This window comes from Capsella rubella, unplaced genomic scaffold (genome assembly GCF_000375325.1).
Source record: "Capsella rubella cultivar Monte Gargano unplaced genomic scaffold, Caprub1_0 scaffold_1, whole genome shotgun sequence".
NCBI lineage: Eukaryota > Viridiplantae > Streptophyta > Magnoliopsida > Brassicales > Brassicaceae > Capsella > Capsella rubella.
This window is the reverse complement of record NW_006238923.1, coordinates 13621405-13629402: the sequence shown is the minus strand read 5'-3', so window position 1 is coordinate 13629402 and position 7998 is coordinate 13621405. Positions and strand designations below refer to the sequence as shown.

The window sequence follows — 7998 nt, the reverse complement described above, 5'->3', positions numbered from 1 at the left end:
TTTCTTCTCGAATCAGAGTATCACCGACGAGCAAGAGCTCTGGCCGTCTCTCCACCACTAGATCATCATCGAGTTCGAGTTAGGTAGTGAAAGACGTGTTCGGTTCAAGTCTCTTAATCGGACTGGGATGCGATTCCAGAGGAGATGTTCGAGTTTCGAGTCAACAGCGAAGTCAAGTGGTCGAAATCGGCGTCATGGGAGCAGCAATGGGTAGTTGAAGGTTTGAATTTGTTTATTGATCCGTTAATTGATGTGATTTAGCTTTTTAGAAATTAGGGTTTGTGATTTTGTAAAATTAGGGTTTGTAGATTTGAGGAAACCGGGTTATTCGTTTCTAGTGTGTATAAATAGGGTAATTAGAAGGTTGTATGAGTGTGTGGGATGTTAGTAAGGCATGATTGTTACCAAATTGAAACCCGATTGTTGAATATGTTTTGTGGATTTGGGGAAAAATTGTTATTCATTGCTAGGGTCTTTAATTATGTGAATTAGATGCATCCATTGAGTGTGTGAAGGTTTGTACGGCATGATTGTTACAGAATTTTATTCCCAATTGTTGGTATTTGCATTTTATCTTTTGTTTGGTTGATTAATACCCTTTTGGATCATAATTTGTGTCATGAATTTGTTTAGTTTTGTTGGTATTGGCATTTTAGATAGGTTTGTCTGAGATGTATCTTTCTTTATGTTTACTGATCCGTTTTTTCTCTTCTATTTTACATATACATTGTGTCTGGTGAGAGGACTGGATCAACTGATATTCTACAAATGGCATTCGAGAGAAGGCAGAGGAGGAGTACTCATGTTAGTGGAGTATTTGCTGAAGACAAAATAGGTGAGAATTTTTATTATCTCTGTATTTCTTTGTGTGTTTATGCTTGTATAGAACTAGGATTTGAATGAAACTGGTTATAGAACTAGGATTTAAATGAATCTGGTTATATGCTAACTCGTTAATAAATGATGGAAACTCAGTTTGATGTGTAATAGATGTTTACTTTTTCTTTTTCATTTAATGCATCTAGGTAGAAAACCGTCTCTTCTCTCCTTTGATAGTGTATGTGTTTACGTTTTAGTGGATAGTACATATGTATTGTTTGCCAACTTGTGTGATAGTAAATGATGATTAGAAATGCTAGTTTGCTTTTCATTCAATTTTCACCACAACTGTGAACATTAAATCTTAAACCTATCTCTATTTTGATAAGCCGAATCTCTTTCACTCTCATTCACTTTCATTATCTTTTCATTCACATAGAGGAATATAAGTCGATTCTCTTTCACAAGCTTTCACTTTCATTCTCTTGCTGCTCTCTTTTCATTATCTTCCTTTTCACTTTCATTCTCTTTCTGCTCTCTTTTCATTATCTTCCTTTTCACTTTTCATTCTCTTGCTTCTCTCTTTTCATTCTCTTGCTGCTCTCTTTTCATTCTCTTCACTCCAATGAATCCATATGGTAACTCATATAACTTCATGGAGCTTTTAAGCAGTCAACCCAATAGTTATCAGTCAGCATCACCAAGTATTAGACTTGGTGATTCTGAGATTCCTCTCTTTAGCTCCCAATGTTCTGAAGCTACTCCTCAAGGTGAAGGCACCCCCACTGCTAACCGGACAGGAAGAACAAAGAACACATGGACCTCCAAGGAAGATTTGGTGTTGATATCTGCGTGACTAAACACATCAAAAGATACCATTGTAGGCAATGAGCAAAGAGCAGACGTCTTTTGGAAAAGGATTGCAGCATATTTTGCTGCAAGTCCAAATGTCCCTTCTCGGATTAAGAGAGAACCAAGCCATTGTAAACAAACATGGGCAAAGATCAATGAGATAGTTTGTAAGTTTGTGGGACTTATCAAGCATCAACAAATCATATGGCTAGTGGGATGAATGATGATGATCTTGTTAAGCTAACACATGTGATTTTTGAGACTGATCAGAAGAAGAAGTTCACCTTAGATCATGCATGGAGAGCCTTAAGGAAGGAACATAAGTGGTATTCATTACAGTCTAACAAAGAGACTGAGAAGAGCAAAAGGAGGAAGGTTGACTCGGATTCACACACCCAAGGAGAGTGTCAATCTTCACAAGATCAAGGAGAGTCTCAAGCTTCACAAGTTTGTCCACCTGGTGTGAAGGCTGCTAAGGGACAAAGCAAAAGGACAGCCACTAGTATTCCCAATCTGGAAACTGGTGTAGAGCGAATGCAAAGGATTCAGACATTGTGGGAGCTTAAGGAAAAAGACTTTGTTTTGAAGCAACAAGAGCATGTGTTGAATGATAAATTGACAAACAAGAAACTTCTTGACTCTCTTCTTGCTAAAGCTGGTCCTCTATCTGAGATTGAAGAGGAACTTATAACGAAACTAATTCGAGAGGAGGATGTTGATGAAACTATGGAAGACATTGAGCCTAGGAGGGTTGTTGCACCGAGGAACTCTATGCCATGTTAAGATCTTGCCGAAGTGCTTCAAATTCTCTCTTCATTATTTTCTCCATCCGTGTTGAGAATTTCTTAAGCAAACGTTTGTTGTTGCGATTGGGGATTCTTTCTTCTTCCTTGGTGTCAACCATTTTTCCTGAAACAAATCAACACACAAGTCACCAGTAACAAGTTCTTTTTGAAATAAAAAGATTGGACAAAACAAACACAAAATAACCCTTCAAATGACACCAAACTTTCCTGAAACCCTATTTACGACAGTATCAATTGATTGGGACAAATAAATTATCAAACAATGTTGAAAAATTCCGGAAATAATTTTTTTATAAAACTAGACTCGTCCTAAATTCATATGCAATTTATTTCCCAATTTTCTAACAAGCCAATAATTTATGAAAATTAAAACAATATGACTAGGCGACAAAAAAGATGAACAGACAATGATGAACAAACATGAAATGGTTAAAGTACTCAACTTCAGAGCGTGCTCTGATACCACCTGATGAGAATCTCCCTAGTATTCGACACTCTTAAGTTGAGCAAGGATAGATTTGGCTGGAAAGCCGTAGAGCGGAATAGAAGTTGAATGGTCTATGGATATCACAAGGAGCTTGCAGAATAGCTTCATGATACCAAACCTAGATCCTTTAGATATACGCACCAAAGAAGGTAAGGGTTTTGCTGTATATACACATGATCGATGGATATACACACTAACGAAAAGATCTCATCAGAGAATGCTCAAGAAGAGGTTCCAGCGACAACTCTGGCCATTCCATAACGATGTTTTTGTAGGATGGTGGAGAACATGTTTTCAGTGGTGGGATGATGCGGTCAGTGAAGAGGTAGTAAGGTTGGCCCACAAAGTTTGAGAAGAAAAGATTCTATCATACATGCTTCTCGATATGGTGGCGGTGGTTCTCCGTTGGTGGCTTCACTTAGTGATTCGTTGAACTTAGTTCGTGAAACAATGAACTTAATGCATGAACAAATTTATGATCTAAAAGACCGTGTAGCCCAGAAGGAAGAAGAGATAGGTCGGCTCAAAGATTTGTTTTGTGGTTGTTTGGTTTAAGAATCTATGTATCTCATATCTTATCTTATTTTTGTGTAAAACTACGAACAAGTTGTACCATAGTAACTAAGATGTAGTTGTACCATAATAACTAAGCCAAAGTCACTCCATGAACAAAGGCTTCCCAAAATTAACTATAGCATAGTTGTTCCATATTAACAAGTTTTACCAAATTAACTATACCAAAGTTATACTAAACAACCAGTTGTACCATAATAATTAACCCGTAGTTGTACCATAATTACCAGTTTTATCATAACTAAACGGTAGTTTTACCGAAAAAACTAAGTAGTAGTTGTAAAATAATAACCAGTTGTACCATAATAACTAAGCTATATAAAAAAAACTAAGCCGTAGTTGTACCATAATAACCAGTTGTACCTTAATGACTAAGCCGTAGTTTACCATAATTATCAGTTGTATCATAACTAAGCCGTAGTTTTATCAAAAAAACTAAGCCGTAGTTGTACCTTAATAACTAAGCTATATCAAAAAAACTAAGCTGTAGTTGTACCATAACAACCAATTGTACCATAACAACCAGTTGTACCTTAATAACTTTGTTCGTAGTTGTACTATAGTTGTACCATAACAAATTGTAACAAATTAACTTCTACCATAATAACTACGCCATATTCATACCAAAAAAAAACAAGTCTTCCCAAACTAAATTAGAAAATCGTTGTACCAAAAAACTAAGTTGTACCACAAGTAAAACAACAATACTAAGTATAGAGAAGCAACAATTTGAATTTTATTCGGCTTTTTTGTTGTTTTGCTTTTAATAATGGTTCACTTTTGCGGTAAGCAACCATTAAGAACTACTACTGAACATGATATTAGAGTGTTCTCTTTTATTTGATTTTGTCAATATACAGTTGTGCTTGTAAACTAATATGTTGCAATTAAATCACTGGTTTGAAAAACAAAATTTCTTTAACCTACTTTCTCGATATCACTCTAAGGTAGTAGTGTTAAAGTTTAAACCTTCAAAAGCTATTTTTTTTCTTTTTTGTTGGAATGAGTAGAAGATTACCATGGATTCTTTGAATGAGCAGAAAAAATACAACCGAAAAAAAGAAGAAACGATTGATTAGCATTGATTTACAAGATCAACCGATTGATTACTTGTGTTTCTCCTCAAATCGCATTTCTCTCGCCATCGACAGAGAGGAAAAGAAATTGTCGAACATCAAAATAAATAAAACGATGAAAAAAAAAGATATATTTGTATCTATTAATCTTCCAATCACAAATACCAACATCGTGTAACACCCGTGTTCGAAAATGGGTGGTGTCAATCGACATCAAGGAAGGGTGTCACTCGACACCAACAATTTCGGTTTGATCGGTGTGTTTAATTGCGATTTTTGATTGGGGTTGGTTTGGATTTAACCCGAAGTTGTGCTTTAAATGAGAAAAGGTTGTGCTTGTTCTCATTCAGTCGCTTCTAGAAGTTTGAGAAAAGAACATTGAAGTGTGAAGTGTTCTCAAGTGAGTTTTTTGTGAGTTTTGAGAGAGGTTTGAGGCTTGTTCTTGGTGATTCTAGTCTAGATAGGAGAGATCTCGTAGCTTTGGTGTAAGGAAGGTTTTTTTTTATGTTGTTGTGTTTTTTTTGTCCCTGTTCAGTCCTTTTTCAAAGGTGAGTGCAGACCAAGGCTTATCTAAGCATTTGATTCATGTTTTTGTGTGATTTCCTTGATTGTTTCATGATTTAAAATTTTTTATTGCTTTGTTTTTGTGTTAAGGTGCATTTTGACGAGTCTTGTGGTGTCTTGAATCGGCCCTACTGTGTAAAGAAGTGAGGATCCGTCGATGAGAAGCTACTGGAGTGTTGTTAGGGTTTTGGTGTCGACCGACACCAGTGATGATTGTCGATCGACACCAATATTTTGTATCGCAAGGATAGTCGCGAGTGTCGATAGGTGCGGATGTTTTCTTTAGTCCCTGTTCAGTCTTTTTCAAAGATGAGTGCAGACCAAGGCTTATCTAAGCATTTGATTCATGTTTTTGGGTGATTTCATTGATTTTTCATGATTTACGTTGTTTTTATGCTTTGTTTATGTGTTGTGGTGCATCTTGACGAGTCTTATGGTGTCTTGAATCGGCCCTAGTGTGCAAAGGAGTGAGGATCTGTCGATGAGAAGCGACTGGAGTGATAGATGCAGATGTTTTGTGTTGCGAGTGTTGATAGGTGCGGAAGTTTTCTTTGGTATTTGGTTAAATGTTTTGATATTACTTGGTTATTGCTGATTAGTGAATCATGTTGTTTGTGTGTATAGCCCAGTAGTTGGGATGATGCCTGGCTAAGTATTTATGAAATACTTATGCATCTCTTTTCGTGATGCAGGTAAAGGAAAGGTGTGACTGTGGGATAACAACGAGGAGAGAAGAATGATCTAGGGGCTCGCTGGTTGCATTGTAACTTTTCTGTTATTGCATTGTTAGGTTGTTAGTCTGGAAGTTAGAAACATGCTAGGGTACTTTTCTATTTGTGGATGATGACTGTTTTGGATAATGGACTGCCTGATGGTTTAATGCAAATGTTTTATTTGAATTATTGGTTTAGTTTCCGCTAGTTGATGTTATGTGGTTTGGATGCATTGGAAATTGTTGGTTAATCGGTTTAATTGGAATTTAATGGTTTAAATTGATTAGGACCGGTTTAGATGGTTTTAAATTGGTTTATTTTGGTTTAGCTGGTTTAGCTGGGTTAAGGTTAATCCGGTTTGCAAGCCTTAAAAAAAAACAGGCTGAAAATTTCGTTGATGTGAATTGCATGCCTGATTGATTTTATATGTTTAACAATTGTGTGGGTATGGAGACCTAGATCATTCTCTCGAGCCTTCAATGAGATTCCACGATAAGTTGTATGTTATGTGGTTTTTGCTTGCTCTTGTGTTCTTAGCCTTCTGTTGTGGTGCAGATGGTTAGAGGTTGAGTTGTCGGTTGTGGTTCTGGTCGTGGTCGTGGGCGAGGTCGCGGTGGGAGGCGTTGTGCTGCCTTGGGTAGCGACACGAGTGTGGACGGGAGTGCTACGGCCGAGCATGTCAGTGATTCTCAGTCGTATCAAGAGGCATCCTTGGGTGATGCTAGTGTGAGTGTCGTTGGAGCCGACTTGCCAAGAGACGGTACTGGTGTGGCTAGGAACCTAGTTGGGGGTGTTCCAACAGGTGGGGTCCATGGTTAGAATACTCGGATTGCGGATCTGCTGATACAGCTGTTAGAGTGGTTAACGGGAGCGTTATTGGCGCATGCTCCAGTTGGACCGCCAGAGTGGCGGGAGTGTAGCCTATTGGGCTAGGTGGGCCTGATGTGTATCCTGGTGTCGGGGTTGTGCAGCCACAGGGGGTAGGGGCGGTTGTCGAGCAGTCGTACTACATGCAGATGATGGAGCAGCTGCAGCAGTTCGGAATGTCTGTGTTGTTCCGAGGTTCCGATCCGGCTGTAGCGGATGAGCGGTAGGTGAGACTGGAACGGTACTTCCAGTCGATGAGGTGCCCGGAGGCGTACCAGGTGGACCTAGCGACTCACTACTTGGCTGGTGATGCACACTTGTGGTGGAGGAGTGTGCTCTGCCAAGAGGGAGCAGAGGTTGATGGCGTGGGGGGATTTCTTGACATATTTTAATGCCAAGTATTTCACGGCGAAGGCACTGGACCAGATGGAGTCGCTGTTCTGGCGTTGACTCAGGGTGAGCGGTTGGTGTGGGAGTATGACTCGGAGTTTAGCCGACTTTTGGTGTATTCGGGTCGTGCGGGAGATCCGGAGCAGATACATGTGCGTCGTGTCATGAAGGGTCTCAGTCACGACATGAGGGTGTAGTGAAAGGTGCGAACCTATGCGTCGCGGGTGGAGTAGGTTGAGGTGGCAGCGGTTATTGAGGATTAGTTGAGGAGTCACGGGATGATTCCTAATCCGTCGATGCAGCTGAAGAAGGCCCAGCCGTAGTCGGGTTCGAGTAGGGGCGACAAGCCTGCTTAGGGACAAAAGAGGAAGTGGGATGACGTTTCCAGGACCAGTCAGGGTGGTCGGGGATGGTTCGGGTGCGGGAGCATAGATCACAAGCTGGCGAGCAGTCCGAAGAAGAGCGAGCCAAGGGTGGAGAATCGTGTTTGTTTCCACTGCAAGTAGGCGGGACACATCAAGGCGAGGTGTCCTAAGGCTCAGCAGAAGGCGGTAGCAGCTGTTCAGCCGGTGGTACAAAAAAATTATTTGTATTTACTCATTTTCCAATCACAAATAACCAAAAGATGTGTTTTAATCGGTTTTTCCGTGGCCAAGAGAAACAAAAATTTTCACTTTACTGGTCCCTTTTAAAGTTTTGCTTTTAATACTGGCCCACTTTTGCGGTAAGCAACCCATTAAGAATCATTATTGGACATGCTCCTAGAGTGTTTTCTTTTATTTGATGTTTTCAATATACTATTGCGCTTGTAAACTAATATGTTGCAATAAAATCACATGTTTGAAAAGCTA

At 39.4% G+C, this 7998-nt stretch overlaps 1 long non-coding RNA gene across 1 annotated transcript; it reads left to right on the top strand.

Moving 5' to 3' along the window:
• The first annotated feature begins 94 nt into the window (after positions 1–94).
• On the top strand, positions 95–6026 carry LOC111828596. The gene is made up of 4 exons (XR_002832413.1): positions 95–835; positions 5268–5444; positions 5634–5713; positions 5870–6026. It is a non-coding gene; the product is annotated as an uncharacterized LOC111828596 (long non-coding RNA).
• The last annotated feature ends 1972 nt before the right edge of the window (positions 6027–7998 follow it).